The sequence below is a fragment of the Aegilops tauschii genome, chromosome 4 (assembly GCF_002575655.3).
Source record: "Aegilops tauschii subsp. strangulata cultivar AL8/78 chromosome 4, Aet v6.0, whole genome shotgun sequence".
In the NCBI taxonomy this organism is placed as follows: Eukaryota; Viridiplantae; Streptophyta; class Magnoliopsida; order Poales; family Poaceae; genus Aegilops; species Aegilops tauschii.
In genome coordinates, this window is record NC_053038.3 from 139,041,618 (window position 1) to 139,065,384 (window position 23,767).

General features: G+C 43.2%; 1 pseudogene; it reads right to left on the bottom strand.

Annotated features, from left to right (window-relative positions):
• Nucleotides 1–331: 331 nt before the first annotated feature.
• Nucleotides 332–9,518, bottom strand: LOC141021702 (uncharacterized; annotated as a pseudogene).
• Between the last annotated feature and the right edge of the window lie 14,249 nt (nucleotides 9,519–23,767).

Consider the following 23,767-nt stretch of genomic DNA (forward strand, 5'->3'; position numbering starts at 1 on the left):
TGACCCTCACGACAGCCCCTATAATAGTAGACAACACGTTTTAAATCAGACTGGATTGAACGAAGAAAGATCTTTCCACACAAGAGTGGAAGGATCCTTTAGAAATAGTTCTTAGCTCCAATCAAGCTTTCTCTGCTGTCTAGGATCGTTAGTGCTATAGTGGAGACACTTTTCTCAAATAATAATGGTGGTCACATTCCCTTTCTGGTGGTAGTCATTGAGGATCTCAAAAACAGGGATCGCAAAAACGTGTCAATAATGACAACGCTGGGCGGAAAGGCTAAAGAAGAAAAACCTGTAGATTTGAATGCCACTTCCTTTGCTAAGATAGCTAGATTTGGATGTCCATTCCATAAGGTATAGCTGCATCTGACACTGAGTAGAAGTTACTAGCAGGATAGACAGGAAGCTCTGAAGGATGTACAATGCTTGGAGGGACAGAAGTTTCAAGAGAAATGGTCTCTTTTGATGGGCATTTGTAGATGATGGTTGATACTGCAAACAATGCCTTCTTGACAGCTCTAGCATCACCAGTTATCTATTAAGCATAAAGATACATTCAAGATAACAATTAGCGGAATATAAGAAACAAAGAATAGATATTGAATAAATAAAAAAACAGAGCCTCATAACCGTCCTAATAGAGATAATACCACGTTCGTCTTGTTCTTTACGCCGATCCAACTCGTGCTTTTTAGGATGGATTTCACACGGAATCAAGGGAGGTGCGGGATACGACCCATATCACATTCCTGTGCCATAGCTTGCAAAATCAAATAAATCTATCAAAGCTAGGGTGCCAGGCCTATAAGAATCAGAAGAACAATCCACACTAATGTAACCGTAAAGAAATGGCGGCTCTAACATAGATTTTTCTCAATATGTCATGTTGTTGAAAAATCCTGTGGTAGCATGGGATGATCGGCACTTTAGTTTTAGTTATTGATTTACGCATCACGCATTAACTAGTATTTATGGGGCTGGAGACTTTGCTAAAGCATGCACATAAATAGATGAATGAGAGATTACAAGGCAAGGAGATACAGATCTGGGGGTTGACTCGGAACTTGTACATAGGTCAGCTCACTAATGCTTAATAACCAATAAATAGTCAATCAAGAGATATGCACCAGCAAACAACATTATACTGAAATAGTGTATTAGGCGGCAAATGGCACAAAAGAGTTTAGACAATAGATTCTCTACAACAGGTAGGGATCGGGGGTTATACGCTCTTTTCTATATACAAAGTAGGCTTGTGATTGTCCGCATCCATCACTCAATCATGCAATTCAAAGAAATGGTTTACTTATCTTCTTCTAAAGGATGGAATTGCTAGATTGTCAGTAATATCAATTGAGGAAGAAGCTAGTCCCACTTAAATTCGAAAAGAAGACCTCTATTGTGACAGAAGATTCCTCGCCCACAGCATCTCACTTATTGATTGTGACACAGCTCTCTATCTCCACTCATAAGAAGATAGCGTTTCATTCACTCGCTCTAGAAACCATAGGAGCTACTATTCCCAAGTTTATTAAGAATGGGCACTCAATGGATTCAGGCTTCCACCGTTCTAGCTTCTCTTCGTAGTTCACTAGAATGTATCGCGCATGTTTATCCGGATCAGGAGGCTTTACATAAATTGCTACGATTGCCAAGTCGAAAAAGAACTGGGCATGAAAGTGAAAGTGGAAAGAGAAGGGAGCATGATTTGTTTCAAGAATTGGATGCCCTTGTTAAGGAAATCTAGTATAAAAGGAGAAATTGGGCCTATTTATAACTTTTGGTACCTAACCACCTGAACTGGGAATAATGGCTAAAGATTGAAGGTTCTAAGCCATGTATCAGAGCCGGTTATTTGAGTATCGATGTTGTTGGAGTCTAGCTTCCGACCAATACACTTCACTTCGGAGGACATAACAGCTTAAGAAGAAATCGAGATCAGGCCCGTGGAAAGCACACACACACGCCTGGGGAATGAATCCACTTTTTCATTCTCAATACTAGGGGGGCTTCTCCGATCGATTGCTTTCACTGTTATTCCCCAGATTGGTGAAATGACCTTTCGTCTTGCTTCCGTAAAATAATAAAATGTGCTTTCGCGAGAAGAAGAAAAAAGAAGATAGCTCAGTAAATGGCATTCAAGTAAAGTCGAGAAAGAGGCCTTGCTTTCGCACAGGAAGGAAAGAATTGACTCGGGTAAGTAAGCCCTATTGGGGGATTAAGGGCTCGAGTACGATTAGAGCGCCTTTTTTCCTGCTGCGCAGGCTGACCATTTTAAATAGGGGGAAACAGTAGACTGTAGAAGATGAATATGGCTAGTCTACTGCTACTGTTTGATTGGCAATCCTTAGACTATAGGGATGAAGCAAAGGAGCATAACCTACCTGCAACTATGCTTTAAAGCAAAGAAATCTATCGAAATTCTCATTCCAGTCTGAGGGGATATCTTAAGCTACCGATCCGGGATCTCACTCAAATCCAAACCTAGCACTTTTGTATTTATTGCTTCTCCTTTTAGAAGGTCCGTAGCCAAGTAGAAGAGAAGAAAAGAGATTTCCTTATCTGCATGCCAGCTTTCATTCCTACTTTTGATGAAAGAAAGGTCAGTTGCTGCCGGCAAGTCGACTAAACTTTCACAACTGTCACCTATCTTTAAGCACCTTCTAGGCCGCTTCCCAACCTAATGCATTCAAGTCTGCCTTCGGTACTGGTACTTCGGAATCAAGGGTCCAACAAGCGATATCAGGAGTCTTTGGCCGAAGAACTCGCGGATAAGAAGGTTATTCCATAACTATATAAAATCCATAGTCACGCTCAGCATGCGAAAGCTTGTAAAAATGACATCCCCTGCGAAAACCAATAGGATTTGTTGGGCCATCGAACACTAGTTTCTGGTTTCTCAAGACCTTGAGGCAAGGGCAGTTACGCAACATTTTCTCAATATTGAATGTGCATTTTTCCCGCATTTTTTCGATTCCACTTCTGTATCAGAAATTAGTGTCAAGGGATGGAGTTCTTGTTTCGTTAACTAAGTCTCGCGTTGTTTGCTTGAGGAAGGGACGGCCGTAGCTAAATTTCCATTGCTAATCTTACATGTTCCCACGAACAATAAAGAAAACAAGAAAAGGCTATTCCTTAGACACAGAGGTGGGATTAAGGCGTCATGCGGAACTCCAACAACATAGACCAGATGACTTATTTATTGAAAATAGGTTTAGGAGCCTAATCCTGGAGCTGAGCAAGCATTGGCGCGATCCACATCGAGTGGAACTACTATAACTATATCTGTGGAAGGAAGGTGGAACCTTCACCGAATCATAGTTAGGTGGCACCCATTCCGCAGTGGGCCAACGTCACACTGCCGCTTCAATAGCTAGCGGGTAATAATCAGAAAGTGAATCATCAACCACTCATTTAGAAGCCGCTCATGCAACAACATTTAAGTAAATCCTTCCGCCCTTATTTTCTTTAGTCTAGTTGTTGGAGGAAATGCGCCTTGAACACATTACGTATACTAGCTGAGCTTTGTCCCTAATCGTGACTAGTTGTTATTAGTTTCGATCAAATTTCCCCCCAGCCGGCAATGCCTCAGCTTCTCAAAATCTAGGAAGCTCTGAAAAAAGTCATCATTATGAAAAGATACTAGCGCTACTAATAAGGGAAGCTACTTTTTTCTAAGAAAGGAATAAAGCAGAAAACTAAAGAAAGAGATCTTAAGTGGGTCCCGCGAGTAGTTTGTCTTGTTTCAGTCCGTACAAGAAGATACTTTCAGGGTTGCCCAAGAAGGGACGGTCCTATCTATTGGTGGTACTAGTTCCGCGGGAGGGGCAGGATTTCGGTGCCGTCAGCATGGGTCCGGCTATCGATCACAAGGGTCTAGATACGGGTCTCGAACGGAAAAGTATGCTACATATTGCTCTGCTCTAGTTCCCTCTGCTTACACCTGGTCAATTCGTTGATCGCCCCTTTTATTTCTGATTTTCAAAAGGGCCCCGCTCTCGTCTCTGCTGACGAAGCCTTTATCTCTGTCTTTGTTATCCTCGTACCTGCTGATATCTTCGACTGATAGAGTCTATGCTATTGGTGAAGCTGGTTCTACCTCAACAACAGGATCTGCAAATGGATTTTCAACTAACAGCCTCTGCTTCAATTTGTGATGAAAGGTCGACTAGTTTTCACCGAATCTTCAATTACGCACCGGTAACTTTTTTCCATTTCCGAGGTCTAGAGGGGAAGATGAAGTACAGCCTAGTTCAGAGAGTCACGATTGAATCCAGGTTAATTCAGCAGCAGCTAGAGCAATACTCCGATATTGATTTGATTCTCCGCTACCCACCAAGGTAGAAGACTGCTTGATCCGCAAAAGAAGTATGCTTTATTTGCTTATAGAACAAAAGTTTACGCTTTTTCAGGGAAAGATAGATGGAATAGGGCATTCAGCAGTTTGAAGAGGTAGCCTTTTTCAGTAGCAGTCTTGTAAGCAACCGCCGTACGTTCAATCTATACTGGCGAGAGTCTTTCCTCTTATAAAGCCTGAGCGCGTTGCATTACTTAATGCCAGCTCTTTATCATACATCTTCTGTAGAACCAATAAATATAATGGGATATGTGTTAGCACATCTTGTTCGTGCTCTGCACCACATTTTTCCTGTATACCGGTAGCTAGCATCCCATCAGTAACCTACGGGCGAGATTTCTTGAGGGGGGCTGGCCATGGTTTTTTAAGCCACCCTTTCATTCACATAAGACCCAAAGCAGAAAAGGTTTGCAATCCATATATTGGAATTTGGTTCCACCGAAGTACAAGGACTAAACTGGTCGACTCCACCGCAGGGTGCGAGATGTTGAGCTTCCTCGACGCCTACTCTGGGTATCAGCAAGTCTATATGGCTGAGGAAGACAAAGAAAAAACTAGTTTTATCGCCCCTTCCTTCTGCAACAAGCGGATGCCCTTCGGTTTGATAAATGTCGGCGCCACATTTAAGTGCCTAATGAGCCTCATCCTCAGGTCTCAGTTGGGTCGTAATGCATAAGTGTACGTTGACGACGCCGTCATCAAAAGCCGCTTGGCAGGGACTCACCCCAAAAACACCTCTTTTTTTGCATCTGCTGAGCAGAACCAATTACCAGATCCTACTTCTAAGCTCTATGCTCTACTTCGGCCTTGCTCTCACTTATGGGTAGGAAGGACAATAAGCAGGAATTCATGTTGGCTAACTATTCTATCAAGGCGGAAGTAGTTTTCATAGGAAAGACGGAAGGTTTTGCGTGTTGGTTGTATCGAATTTCCCTTTCTAATAGCATACACAAATAGATAAGAAAGTTACGACGATGATAAGGTAAATGAAAACCTTTGATTTACCTTACGATCAGTTCTGTCTTATCTCTGTGCCTCCTCTAGCCATTTCATAATTGGATATCGTCATTCAAACATGTTATGACAACTGTTTGGTAAGCAGGGATTCGAACCAAACAATAAATACCAACTCTAAGTGTGATGGATAGTACCTGGTGCCTAATTTCATGGTATCTTTCTTGGCGCCTACCACAGGAAAACCCTCCTTCTTTTGGGAGGAAATAAAATGAGTAAAGGTTTCTGCCGACTCCCCTCAAGGAACCACTCACTACTCAACTTGAAACCACGGACCTACCTCCTGCTTTTGACTTTCTTCTTTGTCCCAATTCATATCGAGCATGTCTTTCTCCATATATAGATAGAGAGAATATAGGATAGGGGTGCTCAAAGCAAATAGGAATCTGTATCTAATACTAATAGGTACTAACCGCATTCAAGATTGACTTGAGCTCTTATTTTGGATAGGCAGAAATGCTTACGCCCTAGGTGTTTAAAGGGCCCACTCCCTTTGGTTGACTCATCAGGCTCACCACCTTTTGGAGCTCACCCAACAGTCAGTCTACTTAATCATAATCATAATCAATCCGTTGCTATTGCTATCTATCGCCATACCCACAAGAGGGTAATTTATCCAACTCCCCGTGCGAAAGCAAGTCCCGCGTCAGCAGTGATTCGATTGTTCCTTGAGAGCAGGCTTATGGCATTCCAGGTGAACATAACAATATGAGAGAGAACTCCGTTCGGCTTATAAGTACTCGATTGAACCAATTGTTTTTTCATTTCCCAGTAGGTCACCTTGGGCCAACTGCTGACTTTCTAGAAAGAGACAAGGAAGTCGATTCAACATAAGGGAAAGAAAGCATATTTTAGGTTTACTCCTTCCATGTCTAGTAGGAGTGCGTGCTTCTTATTGCCTTTTGAGCAGTAGTTGTATACATTCCTCACTCAGTCTAATTAATTATCTTTCTCCCTACCCAAATACCAAGGGAGGTTTATGAGTCGTATCCTCCTTACGAGATAGCGGAAGTAGCATTAGCGGGAAAAGTAAGCTCCTTTTCAAGCCTTCTCTTTCGTAACCTTTGATTAGTTCCTAAGATGCCCTTAGCAAGAATGATGCAGGAGCAAGAAAGTCTATTTCCTCCACCTTTCAAGAATCTCGCTATTCAAATATCACAGTATAAAATGCAATCCATAAGTCATGCTGGTCAATCAATGACAATGATAAGCTCTATAAAAAAAGAGTCTATTGCTCTTCGACACGTTTTATATCTACTTCATTCATGCTTTATTGGAGTTATCTGACGCCAAGGAGGAAGGAATAGAGATTAGGATCCTAGCCATGTTCCGTTTGAAGTTCCTAAGAGAGGTTACAAAAGAAAGGGATGCTCAAACCAAGGATTTGGAGTCTTATTAGTGAATCAATCTATAGAAAGGTAGGGGGCATACCTGTGTGAAAATGGAGTGTAAAGCATATTCTAGATATTTCACTTCGAATTTCTTCCTCTTAAAAGAGTCAAGTCTGCAGGGTTCCCTAAATTCCCAAGGAATCAAGTGGGACCGGGAGATCATTGTTCATTTGGTGGTTGGCCCTCCCCCTAATAAGTACCTACCAAGAATTGGGCCAGTTAGTTCAAGCGGTACCGAATCACAAAGAACAGTGGAGTTTTCTAATTCATCTATTATTCTATTTTTTGCATTTCTAGAATAGCGTTGGAGCCGGGACACACATTTCTGCCCGAGTTCCAACAGCAAACCAAATACGTTATCGTGGAAAACGAGTTTCGCCAACACAGAAGAGTTTGTGTGCTTTTTATTTTCACATGAGTTTCACATATGTGATGGTTGGTTGGGAGGGGACGGCAAATGACTCTAGAATCTTTCTGGATACAACCACTGAACCGGAAAACGGCCACTATCGTCACCGAGAAAATACTATCTTGTGGACTCAGGCTCTACGTTTATGCCTTAAGGTCTTTCTCCTTACCATGGGGAGCAGTACCACTTGCGTGATTCTAGAGAAGAAGGCGGTGTCCCGACCACAAGGCGGTTAAATTCCACTGGTGCTTGCTAGCCAGTCAAGAACGACTCGAAGACCGTGGGAAGGTCTTCACGCTACGCCGAAGACGACGATGGCTACATACCGGGTGGTAATACACAGGTATAGGATTTCCTGTAATGATGTGAAACTGTATATTTCAGAGAAATAGCTCAGTTCGAGAGGAAGGCGGAAACAGTTCTGGTTTTATTAACCTGATTCCTATTCATTTACCGGTAAAGGAAGGAATTCTTATCTATTTCTCGAGGCAATTATACTCATATCGACAATATGAACTGCATGAGAATTAGCATATAGAAAGAAAGCTTTACCGAATACAGGTCTAGTAGGTATAGAGCCGTAAGCATGGTGGGGGTGTCGGTTCTTAGGCAGATGCCCCATTGTTCATGATGTTGCAATGAATCCAGTGGATCATCCTCATGGAGGAGGTGAGGGGCGCACGAAAGGAGGTAGACCTTCGGTGTCACCTTGGGGAAAGCTCACCAAAGCAGTATTTCGGGCAGTAGTAGGGGTGGTGAAACTTTAGATGTCAAATGCCACCAATTTTTCTGCTCAAGTTAGAACGTAGTTTTTCGAAGTGAATTGGCCAGTTCCTTTTAAAAGGAGACTGGTTTATTTTTATAAGAGATTGGCTTCACTTTAGATTTGTTATCGTAATTTCTCTTTTATTTATGGGTTGTTATTTATTATTTCGATTTTTGATAAACGAAACGAATCCAAGCCCGACAAGTAGAATTCCATTCGGTACCTTTGGGGTTTTCTTTTTCCTTCTGGATGACGACGTCACCGCGTCTCCTTATTGTTATTGCGATGGTGACGAGGAACAAAGGGCCGGGGAGATCATCGAAATTACCTCTAGCCCGGAGCCAGAGGGGGTCGTCGACACAACGCCAACCCTGGTGGTGGGGCACTTCGAAGGTCTGGAGACCCTCCTTGAGATTCCCCCTTTACCGGAAATGCCACCTGTAGGTCCTTCCTTAGCTCCAGAAGAAAGGGAGCAAGCCCCCTGGCCTAAACCTCGATCCATCCCAGAGTAGCCGCCGGCTGGACGGCGGCGAACGGGGGGCAAACTCCTCAAAACGAAGTTCTACTGTGTCTTTGGAAGAATTGGAAGAATCAGACTCTAAGTTTAAATTAGGAGTAGATTCTTTAGAGAGGCTCACTTAGAAGGAATAAAGAGAAAAAAGCAACTGCAAGCGTTCGGGGCTTCTCCTTTTGAGACCGCGAAAGCAGAGCTGGTTACGTCCACTAGGGAAAATTCCCAGTTTCGTGTGGGACTGCTTTTGTCTCTGGATGTCAAATGCCCCTTGACGGGCAAACGGGAGGCTCTCGAAAAGACGATAGAGGCCATCTTGAAATGCCAAGGGAAGCCCACAGACTCCCTAGCGTCTCTACTCAACCTAAAATGCGATCTCGAGGACCCCGAAAAACTCGAGACCGCTCTCCGTCCATATTTAGGACGGTTAGGGTGATTTTTTTAGAAATAAAAACCTTCTGTCGATTTATCCACACTTCCATGACTTCTAGAGGAAAGCTAACTGCTTGCTGGCTAGGAGCTGTATGAGCAGTAACGTCCACGTACGGCTCCGTGAGAAGGTGGACGGAAATGGCCTTGTTGTACCTCACTCCCGTCTTCAATGGGGTCTGCTCTTTTTTTAGGAGAGTATGCCAATATGATCTTAATGAGGTGCGGGGCTTTGCATCTGACATTCGTTGGGCTTTCCTCTGCGGGAGCCCGCGTCCCGGCCTTTTTGTGCAATAAACCCCTCCGGCCGAAGACTAGTGATAGGTGGTCCCGCGGAGCTTTCGGAGAAGGGTAGCTTAGTGTGTAAGCACAGCAATGAACCGCGGCGAACCCTCAGACGACCCTTCTAAGATAAGGGGGAGATCCTCAGTAGTGGTGACCCTTTGACTCTTCCACTGACTTATATATGTACCGAATGCTCATACGGGAAAGTGAACTCCTGGGTATGGAACCAGGGGGGTTGCTCCGAGAAAAAAATCCTTTCTTTCTCGTCCACTCTAGGGGGTGCGGACACACCTGCGCGGATTACAGGTGACGGGTACAAGAATGGTGGGGAAGTGAAGAGTACCCGACGACATTCAGGGATGAATGTAGACCCATCGGGCAGGGATAATCATTCTGGTCCTGGGAGAGGTGGCGACACCAGTCTGAGCTGAGGGAAGCCAACCAATTGAGTCACTGAAATGACCGCAGGAGGCGCACCCTAAGACCAGCTTCTCGGAGCTGCTATTGCGAAATACGGCTTCCTTAATATCCAAATTTCAACAAGGGGGCTGGGCTGCTCGCCTTGACAGAAAGGCGACCGGGCCTAGATTAGATGTTCGCCTTTTTATAGAATAGAAAGAGAAGGTAAAGGGGGGGGGTTTGGAGATTCTTGAAAGAATGCATGGCTTCCTCCTATTCCGCTTCAACAGAAGCCCTTAAAATCCTGCTGCTATGGCAGCAAGGGTTATCCATTTCATAGGCGAGGGTGGGGGAGAAGCAAGCCGAACCTCTGATCGACCCGGACACGTCAAAAATTATCGGCGCCGAGAGAAAGACGAGATTCAGTAAGTAATTCAGTGAGTGCTTTCTTTTATAAGAAGAGCGTCGGCTTGGAAGAAGAAAATGAAATACGAACAACCGCGCTGGTTGTAATAGATCGACTTGAATGCGTCTTCTTGCTCCAGCATTCAAGTTCCATTTCAAGGGAGGACGACGTACCATGATACTTTCTGTTTTGTCGAGCCCTGCTTTGGTCTCTGGTTTGATGGTTGTACGTGCTAAAAATCTGGTACATTCCGTTTTGTTTCCCATCCTAGTCTTTTGTGACACTTCTGGTTTACTTATTTTGTTAGGTCTCGACTTCTCCGCTATGATCTCCCCAGTAGTTCATATAGGAGCTATTGCCGTTTCATTCCTATTTGTGGTTATGATGTTCAATATTCAAATAGCGGAGATTCACGAAGAAGTATTGCGCTATTTACCAGTGAGTGGTATTATTGGACTAATCTTTTGGTGGGAAATGTTCTTCATTTTAGATAATGAAACCATTCCATTACTACCAACCCACAGAAATACGACCTCTCTGAGATATACGGTTTATGCCGGAAAGGTACGAAGTTGGACTAATTTGGAAACATTGGGCAATTTGCTTTATACCTACTATTTCGTCTGGTTTTTGGTTTCTAGTCTGATTTTATTAGTAGCTATGATTGGGGCTATAGTACTTACTATGCATAGGACTACAAAGGTGAAAAGACAGGATGTATTCCAACGAAATGCCTTGGATTCTAGGAGGAATATAATGAACAGGACTATTTCTCCTTTTGGCCATAGCCATAGAAGAAGCTTCTCCTCCAAAGCGGAGGGAGGGGAATCTCAGGATTCCTATGACCCTGCTTATATCGATTTTTAAGAGCTCGTTTAGGGTTTTTCCCGGGTTTGGTACCAAATCTGGATAAACTCCTTTCGGTTCTTAAACCTGAGCAAATTCTATTTCTGGCTTTTCGCTTCCCGCGGGATGCGAACATGTTTAAATTGCCCCTAAAGAATATCAAAGATATGATTAAAGAAGCAATGGCTAAAGAGGAAGAAAACAGAAACAAGCCTCCGGTGGATGGTTGTGAAGATCGTCGTATGACAGCGGAAGAAAGTCAAAAATTGCTAGAAGCATTTTCTTTCCTATGGGATAAAAAAAGATTTGGAACTATTGAGTGGTGTAGGTATCCATCTTAGCAAATAGAGATACCGAGGCCCACCAACCTACTACTTGTTGGTTTGGTGGGGAAAGAGGAGTGGGTATGAGGGCTTCTTTCACCTTTTTAGGCTAGTTTACATCATTCCACATGATGATTTGGTTGATAGAGTTATATCGATATATCGAAATAAGTACCCCTTTTGTAGTATACTTCCGCAGAGTGAATACGCACTCAATGATGAACCTTCAAAAATGCGTTATGTCGCAATAGGTACTAGTATCATTATAGCAAGTTATTTGACTTCGAATGCAATAATTCCGCTAACAGCCTCTATAATACAATGATAAATAAATGATCAATTCTATTCCACGATGTATTCCTAGTTTGAAAAGAGATGAATGAAGGGCATGATCATTATAAAGTATACCCATTTTTATTTGTCCCAGCTGGGTTCTTATTGAATACCCATAGAGCTCGGATTCCGACGATACGAGCAAAAGCTATGAAAGCATTAGGAAAGGGACACCCGCCTCCATTTTGGATTCGGTATGTTCCATCTTTTACCTTTGGAAAAATAAAGGGATTGGAGCCGCAAATCCTTGTTGAAGAGGATATTGAGCACAAGAGTGAAGAGTGAAGAGTAGAGGGCGCATTGGATGTGCGCTCCCTATGAACGATGTCCCACTAGAAATGGATCTTCGGAAAGAAGAGTGTTTCTCTTGATATTTCTATTCTATTCTATTTCTATAAGTGAATTATTGATCAAGATCAAATGGAGAAAATGCAGATGTGAAACTATGTTCTTTGAACACCTTCTTCCATGCTATTGAAGCTGGCAAACAGGGGAGTGAGTGAAGAGAGAAGCCATGCCTCTTTCGATGTGAGGCAAGCGATGAACGAGTAGATGCTGCCCTTAGACCAATTTTCTCTTTCGGTAGCTGACACCGAGATGGGCTAGGCTAGGAAACCTTATTCGAGACGATAGGGATGGTAAACAAAGCGATGGGGTATATGTACGAATTGGAATACAAATGAAATCATTGCCTATAAAGATGAACCCGTTAGCGTATAGGAACTACAACATATGAAAGTTGGGTGGATACTCCTATTTAATTGGTTTAACCAGAAACAGAGGATAGGATTCGAAAAGTCAACCGGAAACCGAGCCCTTACCTTTAATTGATGATAATTTCAATACCCCTACTACTCGTATGTATTGGCGTGGGTTCGTATGTAAACATTCGTATTGGCTTAGCAGAGCACTTCGTATCCCGCCACAACCGATCCTTTCCTTCCTTCTCACTCAGCTTTTTGACACAACAGTCGTTCCCCCTGTTACACAAAGCTACATATACAGGGGTAGTTGTTCATCCCTTTTGCTCGTGACATATCCCCTCGCTTTGTCTTCTATTCCTTCTGTGCGTTACGTTACTAAGGCCATCGGTCTTATGGAAAGAGAAGGCATATAATCGATTCTTTGACCGGCTTTGCTTCTTTCGTGATTCACGTAGACTGGAATTAACTTTCTTTAGGGCATGGCTAGTTTCGGGTTTTCTAAAACCGTCGCCCAACTCTTTCTTATTTAGATACGCCAACTGATATGTTGGATTAACAAGCTAGGGAATGATTGGGGCTTATGTGGACCCCTTCCCTTTAATTTAAGAAAGAGGTCTTCCTAGCTGACTTGAAACTAGATCTTCTTCCGAGTTTCGTTCTCTATGGCTTGTGAATTGCTGTACTGCCTATTTCACTCTCTTCTAAGGGATCTCCTCCTATGGAGGTATGTAAAGTGGGTTCTATCGCATTTTCCATCTTAGGGTGAGCAATATAAGCAACTCAGGTATCAACAGATACATTTTTTGGGAAAGAAAGTGAAAACAATAGATCCAATTCTTGGTTTTGGGGATGGATTTCTCACAACCCTGAGGTGCTTGCTAATCTCTCGGACGAGTCGATGTCAATAGCAATTCTGATGAAACATCTTAAACATCTTTAGTGCCTTTTTCCTTTGAGCTCAATCGATCAGAAGAAAGGGAATATAACCTGCCCCTCATTGTCCAGGTTTTCTTTAAACAACATCAGCCGGACAAGAACAAAGGTTTTCACCATCGTCTTTGCGCTTTGCTGGAACTATGTAAGGTTTACGCTCATGACTTCACGAGATAGTGATTGTCAACATCCCACACAACTCTCACTTTCACTCTGGCAAAAGGAAATGAATGTATCTACTCCTTCAAACAACAGGAAAGCAGACACGCATCCTACCCGCATCAATGCCTTTGCCCTCTTGTATCTACATATCATGATATGGATACCCTTGGTCATTAATAAAGGGAAGATGATTTTAGCCGAGGTGATCGGACTAACACTGAGTGCATTTGTCCCAGCTAGGCTTATTACGTTCTTAGTGTTCTAAAGTGGGACAAGCGCTAGCGCTAGTAACCATTCTCCATTGATTGGAAAGGCCTTAGAAAGGCATTTATGAAACTAAGAAAGCATCACTCTGGCTTAGAGTCACCAACCATCGAACCATCTCCAGGTCACAGTCACCCACCAGGAAGGCATAGAGGCAAGACAGAAAGTAAAGACAGCAGGAATCGAACCTAGGAATAGTAAAATGATGATTCAAAGCGCTACCGGGATGCAGCTCTTGTTCGAGGTAGGTTAGTAGCTCTAGCCAGAAGTCGAAAAGCATTAGTTGGTGGTAGCCCTTAGGAACACGAGGAGGCTAATGTAGTGAAACTGGATGAGCAATGACGAGGCCCTTTCACGCTATCGCCCTGGATTGTTCACCTAGTTCAAAGAACACTCAGGTTACTTAGAAAGCGTAGCGTTTGGAGACACCAGGGTGTTAGCATTGAAGAATGAGATCACACCAGTGGTACCAGAAGCTCCAAAGACTGTTGAAAACAAAGGGAGTGGACAGACAAAGAAGAGAAAGGAACAAGAACCCAGTCGTCGAACCAGTATAAAGCCCTAAGTGATCTGCTCTACAAGAGTATATTAACTCATGTTCGGAGTATGAACAGGGAAACCCGATACCTACTACCTTAGAAGAAAGAATTCCGGAAGAAATGAAGAAGAGCTGTTCGACAGCGATCCTTACCTATCAATTCATGAAGTTGGAGTTTGATGTTGTGTTGTAAATGAAATCTTCAAAGAAATGGAAGACAGGCAGAGTATAGATTAGTTCATCTCTCCACTGAATGAATTCCACATTCATATCCAATCTCATTTCATTAGCAAAAGATACCGCTATGCTCTAAATTGCTCTATCGACTTCGGATAGACGTGATCGAAACCAATATGCTTGGTTAGTTCATGCTTGATTGGATCATTGGCAATCTGAATAGGATTCGGAGTCTCCTGTACTGCCTTCATTCACTTCCAAGCTCTAGTAAATATCTGAGTGAGTAAGTTATGGATCGTGGGCTTTTCCATCTCCTGCTTACGGCAATATCTGCTTCTTTTTAGCTGAAGACAAGGGCCCCTCCTATAAGGTATTTTGTAGTTGGTGGGAGTGCTTTGGGGCGAGAAGTGATAGCTATGGCTTAACAAGCATCAACTGTTCGCACAAGCGCTGGTATCTTTATGTGTCCCGTGAGAAAGAGAAATAAGTGGATGGTATCGATCGAGGCAAGTAATAAAACATGCTGGAAAAACTTGAACTGACGGATGCAGAAAAGAAGGTACTCGTGATGGACGATCTTGACGATGACAATGGCACATCTCAGTCGTCGGCTGTGTGTCAAGTCCATCAATTCCAAAGGAGGGGTTTGTGTGCTTCACTTCACTTTACGATACTGTTCCATTGCTTCTGTGTAGTAAGAAGTTGGCAATAGGGATTTCGGATAGGTAGGTTCAGTCAACCCAAGAGAACTGTTGGCGTGATGAGCTAATGGGTATAGATATTTTTAGCAGGTTGGATACCGTTGAGGTCAGTGCAGGTATAAGAAAGGCTGAGAGACGAGAAAACGGCTGCCCTGTGGCTATCGAATTAAGAACGATAACAGGACTTGTAGGTTCTCGTGCAATTCTGGATCATGTGACAAAAACAGGTCACTTGACTCAGTCTGTAACTTTCAAGCCGTTGCACAAGCACTTATTAAATTGAAATAGTTCGTTTTCTCGCTCTTAACTCGAAAGTACTAACTAAATAGGGGCACGGAGAAATAAAGAAGTGTGGGGGAGAAGCAACCAAGCTCATTCCCTTCCATTCCTGCTCTATAGTAGGGGTTATGTCCCCCTTTCCTAGTGAGAGCAATACGCAATGCTGCTACGAATAGAGATAGTGCCCTATCCACTTCAAAACGGTACTGTGCTTCAACCACACGGTATGGCTCCCTCATTTCAAACCAAGCTATAGACCGAGAAGGAAACAACTAAAGGTTCCGGTCCAAAGGTAAGAAGATCCGTTGGTTGGAAATCCGTATCAATTGTTACTGGTTCTCCCGTTCTTGGTACTGTGTCATGTGACTCTAAAGCCCCAACTAGGCTAGATCGAGATCTTGGTCCTTGCTAGGCTTACTCGCGTAAATAACCCCCATGTCATAGGTGTTCTCGGGGGTAAGCGAGTCAGTACAATCGGTTGCACAACCGTCCAGTCCATATCATAATTGTCATAATCAATCATATCAGTAGGTGGCTTGCCTGCTCAAGTCCATCTACTATGGATGTGGGCTTGGACCAAGCCATCCCCAAACACTGAACCGGATCTTGAAAACGGGACTGAACTGAATCCGACTTCTTGGTAGCCTAGTGGCTTTTGGTCCCCATCGGAAAGTGCTGAATAGATTGCTCCTTGCCCAACGACAAAAAGAAAGAAATTTAGGAGAGGATTGATAGGTTTAAGCATTCAGGGCTGGTCGCTCTTATGGATACCTGTGAGCTAGAGTCCGGAATCGAAAAGGAGACAACGGAAGCCGTACAGATCTAGTTGGGAATGTTGTTCATGCAGTGGAGAGCGTAAATGACCGGCCCTTGAGGCGCGAGTAGACTTCTCATATAGAAAGGAAAGGGATAAGCGGAGGGAGGATGGTTTGATGATAGCCAAGATCTCCATCTCATTTGTCACTCTCGTATTCTTAATAGGAATCGGCAAGCAGATACAACCACTAGGCCATTGCCATTCGACTAGTCTATCAGAGTATCCTACGAAGTCAGGTCCAGTAGGCGCAGGATGCGCTAAGCCATTCGATCTTCCTGCTGGTGGTCCACCATAGAGCTCCTATGTAGCCGTTTGTTTTCTCGCTTAACTAATTTGTATGAGGCGATACAGCTGAGATCAGCCAACGGTTCGAGCACTTAGCACAATGTGCAACTTAACCGGACGAGCGCAAGACCGGGTCTACCTACCTTATGACATTTATGAAAAACGAACGTTGTATTAAGGGGTTTCTATCAGTTAGTAACAAAGCCGGCAGTATCCTTGAATTCAGGGGTCAGCTACGGGAGGTATGTCTCCATGTGTGCCGAAGAAGCGTCTATCATTATACGCTGTTTATCCAATCAAAAACTTCTTCGTTTAGTTGGTAGAACCCACGCCAATATCATATTGACTCTCTCTCGTCCAATAAGAGTTTCTGAGAGTTACTTTATTCAAATTCTCTCCTTTCCAAAGCTCCACAAGGAAAAAAGAGTAATAGGACAACAATATTGCTTTCATTTATTTTGAGTTCTTTCTTTGTTGAGATGGAAATCGACGTTCGTTTGAAAAGGGCTAGGTAGTTTGCGCGCAGGAAAAACTTCTTCATGAAAGGTCAAAAATAGACTTGGATTTCATGGGTTTCTTAATGACTAGTCGTTCGTTTGAAGCCTTAAGAAACCGGCAGAAAAGTGACAGTTTTTTTTCCGAATGACCTTATTTCGAGAATCAACTAACCGACAAATCCGTAGCCTAGGTGATTCGCTGCCTCCCTCTCGCCAAAATGGGATGAATCTTCTCATGCATCTTTTTGATTATTCAGGGCGCAGCGAAGCCAATTTCCATCAAGGCAAGGGGGTAAATAAGGGGGAAGAGGAGTTGTAACGATAGAAAAGAGAAATGACTATAAGGAACCAACGATTCTCTCTTCTTAAACAACCTATATACTCCACACTTAACCAGCATTTGATAGATTATCCAACCCCGAGCAATTTTAGTTATTGGTAAGGGTTCGATTCGTTAGCAGGTATTTGTTTAGTCATTCAGATAGTGACCGGCATTTTTTTAGCTATGCATCACACACCTCATGTAGATCTAGCTTTCAACAGCGTAGAACACATTATGAGAGATGTTGAAGGGGGCTGGTTGCTCCGTTATATGCATGCTAATGGGGCAAGTATGTTTCTCATTGTGGTTCACCTTCATATTTTTCGTGGTCTATATCATGCGAGTTATAGCAGTCCTAGGGAATTTGTTTGGTGTCTCGGAGTTGTCATATTCCTATTAATGATTGTTTCAACTTTTATAGGATATGTACCACCTTGGGGTCAGATGAGCTTTTGGGGAGCAACAGTAATTACAAGCTTAGCTAGTGCCATACCAGTAGTAGGAGATACCATAGTGACTTGGCTTTGGGGTGGTTTCTCCGTGGACAATGCCACCTTAAATCGTTTTTTTAGTCTCCATCATTTACTCCCCCTTATTTTAGTAGGCGCCAGTCTTCTTCATCTGGCCGCATTGCATCAATATGGATCAAATAATCCATTGGGTGTACATTCTGAGATGGATAAAATTGCTTCTTACCCTTATTTTTATGTAAAGGATCTTGTAGGTTGGGTAGCTTCTGCTATCTTTTTTTCCATTTGGATTTTTTTGCTCCTAATGTTTTGGGGCATCCCGACAATTATATACCTACTAATCCGATGCCCACCCCGCCTCATATTGTGCCGGAATGGTATTTCCTACCGATCCATGCCATTCTTCGCAGTATACCTGACAAAGCGGGAGGTGTAGCTGCAATAGCACCAGTTTTTATATCTCTCTTGGCTTTACCTTTTTTAAAGAAATGTATGTGCGTAGTTCAAGTTTTCGACCGATTCACCAAGGAATATTTTGGTTGGTTTTGGCGGATTGCTTACTACTAGGTTGGATCGGATGTCAACCTGTGGAGGCACCATTTGTTACTATTGGACAAATTCCTTCTGTCTTTTTCTTCTTGTTCTTTGCCATAACGCCCATTCCGGGACGAGTTGGAAGAGGAATTCCAAAATATTACACGGATGAGACTCATCGCACCGGATCCTTAGACAGATGAGACTGATCACACCTGATCAGTGATCAATTCTGGCACAATGAATTTACGAGTTATTTTACACAATGAATTTACAAGAAGATTTGATTGATTAGGAAATTCCGGTTTCACCAAGCTAGTATTAATCTCAATGAGAGGGACTTGTTGGTCAATACCGAAAGAACCTACTTATGGTGGTACCACCGTTTTCGGTTCGGCCAAAACAACAACGATGTCATTATTATGAGGAAACTTAAGACATTGGTGTAGGCTAGAAGGTAGCACATCAACATCTCATGAAACCTTTCCTAGAAGGAAGCTCTTTACTGATAGTCTAGCCTAGGCTTTGATTCGTGGTTTACTTCAACACTGGGATGACACTCTTCTTAAAAGCAAAACTGGTCGCATATGTCGTTTTCTCGCTTCACTATATGATAATAACTCCTAGGATGGCACCCAATACTGAATGGATAAGCAATTGGGGCTGGTGGTTCCCACTGTAGAATGTACCAGCACTGGGTCAAAGAGGCCTGCTAGGTGAGAGCCTTTCATAGGATGTGCCGAAAAGCCTACCATATCAACTTACTTATACGGAATGGAATGAATTTCACTCCCATTCCTTGGAGTTGAGGGTGAGCACTTGTCTTTTATACCGGTTTCTATACTAAGTCAGGAGCGATAGCGAAGCCGCCTATAGGAGTCGAAGGACGAAAGTCCGTTAGACCTGATGAGCCTCCAAGCCATAGCAACCTCTTGGGGAAATTACGAGCACCGCGTTGCAAATGCACGAGATCAAAGAAATCTAGCGAAGCTGTGGATGAGGCTGGCTAATGGGACGGTCATCTTTCGAACCAAAGTAAAAGGCACTTAAGTTTCATCAGATTCAGACTTACGGTCAGTGCTGAAACCAATGGCCGAACATCCCACTTAAGATAAGAGCCCAACCCACTTCCTTTTTTAGGATTCTGTTTTGCAAGGACTGAGGCATCAAAATCTTTAGCAGATCTTCCTTCTGCTTGATCCTTTTTCTACAGGTCGGGATGTCATCAAAGCCAGGGCTTCTTGCCTTTCCTTTTGATGGCTCCTATCCCTAGACACCGGCCCCCGATACCAATACTAGAGATTTGCCTTGGCTGTAGTTCAAAGAAGTTCTTCGGCTTTGGGAAGATGCGAACCTTATACCATTGTCCTTGGACAGATATGAACCTTACGCGGGCAGCGGATGAGCATATCCCTAGAATACCTGCCTATCCTACCTAACGCTGGATTTCACCTAACCCAAGAGCGCGTACTACGATGAAAATCACTTTTACGAGTGATACCTTTGTCTTTGGTGCTTGAGTTGTCCTCCCAGTGGTGTGGTCCTCGATTTCGGAAATGACATATTGAACCGGTATCTTTAGCATATAAAAAATCCGGCATACCCCTTTGACGGCATCCCTCCTCTAAAGCTGCTTCCTTCCTTCAAGCAACGCATTCGCGAACCAATATGTAGTACACGACGTAGTAAATCAATTAAATAATGCAATCCAGGTTAAAGAAATGAAATGGTTGTTGCCTTCTCGGACAAGAAGGATTTCTTTTACGAGCGCTAGAGGGACGAGCTAGATACCTTTTCTACATGACGAGCGCTAGAGAATAGAAATATCATACTTTTTGCGTTGGATCATCCGATGAATTGGGTGCATACATGTACCTCAAGTGGCATTTTCCTTGTGGTGTAATGTGTTCCCATATGGTATATGTAGGTTACAGAACCTTTTCTCTTCCAATTTGGATACTGATTTCTTCTTCAATAGAACCATCCGCTTTCTTTTGAATCTTGCATACCAATTTACATCCCATTCCAACAATCTATTCGTCGTAAGCCCTTCTAGCAGCAATCCAAACGTCCCTCCATCTGCATCTCCCTAACAGTCTCTGCACGTGGATCTCTTCTAATAGTGATTCAATTGGGGCCAATCCTGCCGCATCCACTTCCTTCTATCAATTCATGGAATCCCCAAAAGCGGAAGAAGTTCTTTGTGCTAAATACATTCTTTGCAAGCCGTGGTCCCACAACGGACCGAAATGGCCATCAGAAAGCAGATTCATTTTATGATAGAAAAAGAATCTGCTTTCTTCTGGCACATGTATTTCTGAAAGGACTCCATCTTTGGAAAAGCTCGTTTGCACCTTGCATCGAATTAAACCACTCCTTTCAGCGCGGATAAAGACTTGGTGGGTGGGGATGACACGCTAAGGTAGGGTTCGGTCTGGATGAAACTATCTTTAACACGAGCTTCTTCCTTGTGCGAAGTACCAACTTATTGGAATTCAGCATTGCATATTCACTACCGAGATCTCTTATATTTTTGGGACCAGTATGAATTCTTCCTACAGACACCGTAAAGGGTGCAGTTTAGCAACCAGCGTACAATGACCGAAACCAACAGCTCCATCATTTCTGAGAACTTCTCTCTCGCATAGAGGAGATCTTGGCACTACTTTATGTGTTCAATCCAGGGAGCCCCCTCTTCTTCATATCTTGCTTGATATTGGTTTCATAATGAAAAGAGGAAGGAGTGTCGAAGCGATGTCGCTTCTCTGCTCTCAGCTCTTTGCTCGAGATGATGTGATCTGATTGATCAATCTAGAATCTGTAACCAATTGGCTAAGTCGCTAAGTCATTGCGGACACTTTCCATCCTCTCATATCGAAAGACGAACAACGGATTCCGGGGTAAAACGGAGGGCTAAAACCCGAGCCTCTTTTTCCATCCCAGGGGGTAGCAATTTCAAGAGTACTTGGTTTAAAACTTCCAGTTTATTCAAGTAGTTTCACTCGATGAAAAATGCATGCAAAATGCATTCTATTGCTGATTCTCTGTCAGGCATTACACCTCTGTCCCAAGATGTTCGTGTTAAGGTGGCCGATGGTGCTGAGTTAACTTCCTTGTTTCTTCTGCTTGATTTGATCTTTGCAAGTATCTGCTGATACCGATGATGAAAATACTTTGGAGTGAGAAGGAGATCCTAACTAACAAAATAAGGCATCTGATACTATGCTGAAAAGTCCCATTTGGTCACTTTTCAAAAGAAGGATGCGCCGCTATTTTATCATCATCTGGCACTGCTTGACTTGCTTGCACAGCTTTTAGCTTGAACGTGGAACTAAAGCCTCCATGTCAACTAAAGAAAATGGTTCAAGACAGTAGAGCAGAGAGGGAATTACCAACATGGGTTCAACATTTTGTTTAGTGAATGCGGAGATAAAAGCAGCTGCTATTGATGTGCAATTGGACCGCTCGCGCATCGCTCCTTGACACGAAGGCTATAAGAATCAAAGGAAATACTGGGTGTAAATGACTTTGGAGTTCAAACCTGGCAAAGTCCTTACTTACTCGGCTCCAGGCCAAAGCGATGAAAAGACCCTTTATTTAATATGGTCACGCCCATGAGAGAAAGTCTAGCCCTATCAACACCTTCTGACCCTAGTTGGCTCGAGTAAGGAAGACTACTTCTAAGCAATCTAGAGAACATTGAACCTCATTGAAAAGAAATAACTTCCGGCCAACATAAAGATCTAGCGACCTTTTGCCTGACCTCGGCTCTGACGCATTCCTCCTAGCCTAGATTTTCACTACATTCTTTGGGATCAATGCCTACTTCTTGAACTTGAAATACCTGTATCCCTTCTTCGATAAGTGGAATGTTTTGCTTGAGCGTCTACTTTGGCGAAACCCTTGTTATCTATGCTATGTATTTGTGGCCTAGCCCTCTATAAGGCACACGTTTTTCATACGTGAGGCTATAGAAGGAAAGCAACAATCCTGGAGGAGGAAATAGTTCACTTGTTGGGCACCTGGGCTCCCTATTCGTAAATTCACTTACGTGACGAGCAATTAACAAGGCGCGCTGCGTTTGAATGACATGTTATTTGAATAATATTGCTGCTGTGTCGCAAGTCTCGGTCTTCCAAAATAGGAGACGACTATGGACGGAGATACCAGGTAAACGGAGTGCCAGGGATTGCCTTGGTTGATAGTGGCAGCACGCACTGTTTTGTAGACCCCAAAGATTGTGAAGCGGGCTGGTTACGACTCAACTCCGTATAAACCTATGGAAATCACAGTAGCAAATGGCGCTAAGATGTATTGTGAGCAAAAATGTGATGGCATGCTATGGGTAATGCAAGGGAAGGAGTTTCAGTTTGACATGAAAGTCATGGAGGTAGGTTCGTATGAGGGGGAGATTGGATTTTGTTGCTATAAGAAGGAAGGGCCAATTATTTTCTGAACCAGTGCACCATCCATAACATTGGTCAAGGAAGGCAAGAAGTAGTTTGAAAGGGAATTCAGGATCAGACAAGGAGGTCATTAGAAAGAGGAAGGGTGCAGTTACAACAAGCAGAGATTTGTATGCTCGTGCAAGCTTTTCCAGTGAATGCCACCAGCAAAGAAACCAGAATACCTAACAGTATGAATAAGTTACTTACCCGAGACTTTGACATTTTCAATGAGCCAAAAGAGTTACCACCAGACCCATGATCATGTAATACCTCTTATGGAGGGAGCTGAGCCGATTAATCTCAGGCTGTATAGATACTCGCACGATCAAAAGGCAGCCATTGAAAAGTTGGTCGATGAAATGCTAGTAGCTGCTGTGATTAGGCCAAGCTCAAGCCCTTGCCCTTTTCAAGTCCTGTACCTGTAGGTAGGATGGGTGGGAGTTGGCGATTGTGTATAGACTACAGGAAACTAAATAGCCTTACGATTAATAAAAATATCCCATTCCTTTCGTGGATGAACTCTTGGAAGAGGGCAATCCCAAATGAAAAAAAGCCATTTATCGATCCCAAGAAGCAAGTGAATTAGTTTTATTGCTTTTCTTCCTTTAGCTTCTGTTTATTGCAAGCACATATTTTATAGTATTATTTGAGATGCTGGAGTAAAAGGGAGTCAGAGGTAAGCCCTAGCTAGCCCCCCTCTTCCCTATCAGCTGAGAGTTTGCATTCGCCAGTGTGCCACCATTCCTTATTCATACTGTACTTCACTTCTCTATGCTTCAGGCATTCCGCTTTCATCTTGTGATACCCCAGACCTGTTTCTTTGGATCCTTAACTACAAAGTAAGCACCTCCCCTAACTAATTAGTTAGTATCGAGAGACTAAAAAATCATTAAAGTTGAGAAACAAAGGTACTCTTGCTGATGGAAGAAATTCCATAAATGTCCCATATAGTCAAAAAGCTGTTTTGAGGAACCAGTATCAAAACTTGACCCATTAGCTGCTGCCCTACTTCATCCAAGGGCTAGGTGTGGGTGTGACTAAATCCCCTCCTTCCTTACTTAATAGTTATTTTAGTCTCCTTGGGCAGTCGACCCCTTCAATTGGTCATGCTTTTCTTGTTTCTCTGGATTCGTTAGGCATGCGACGGGCGAGCAATCTCTTGAT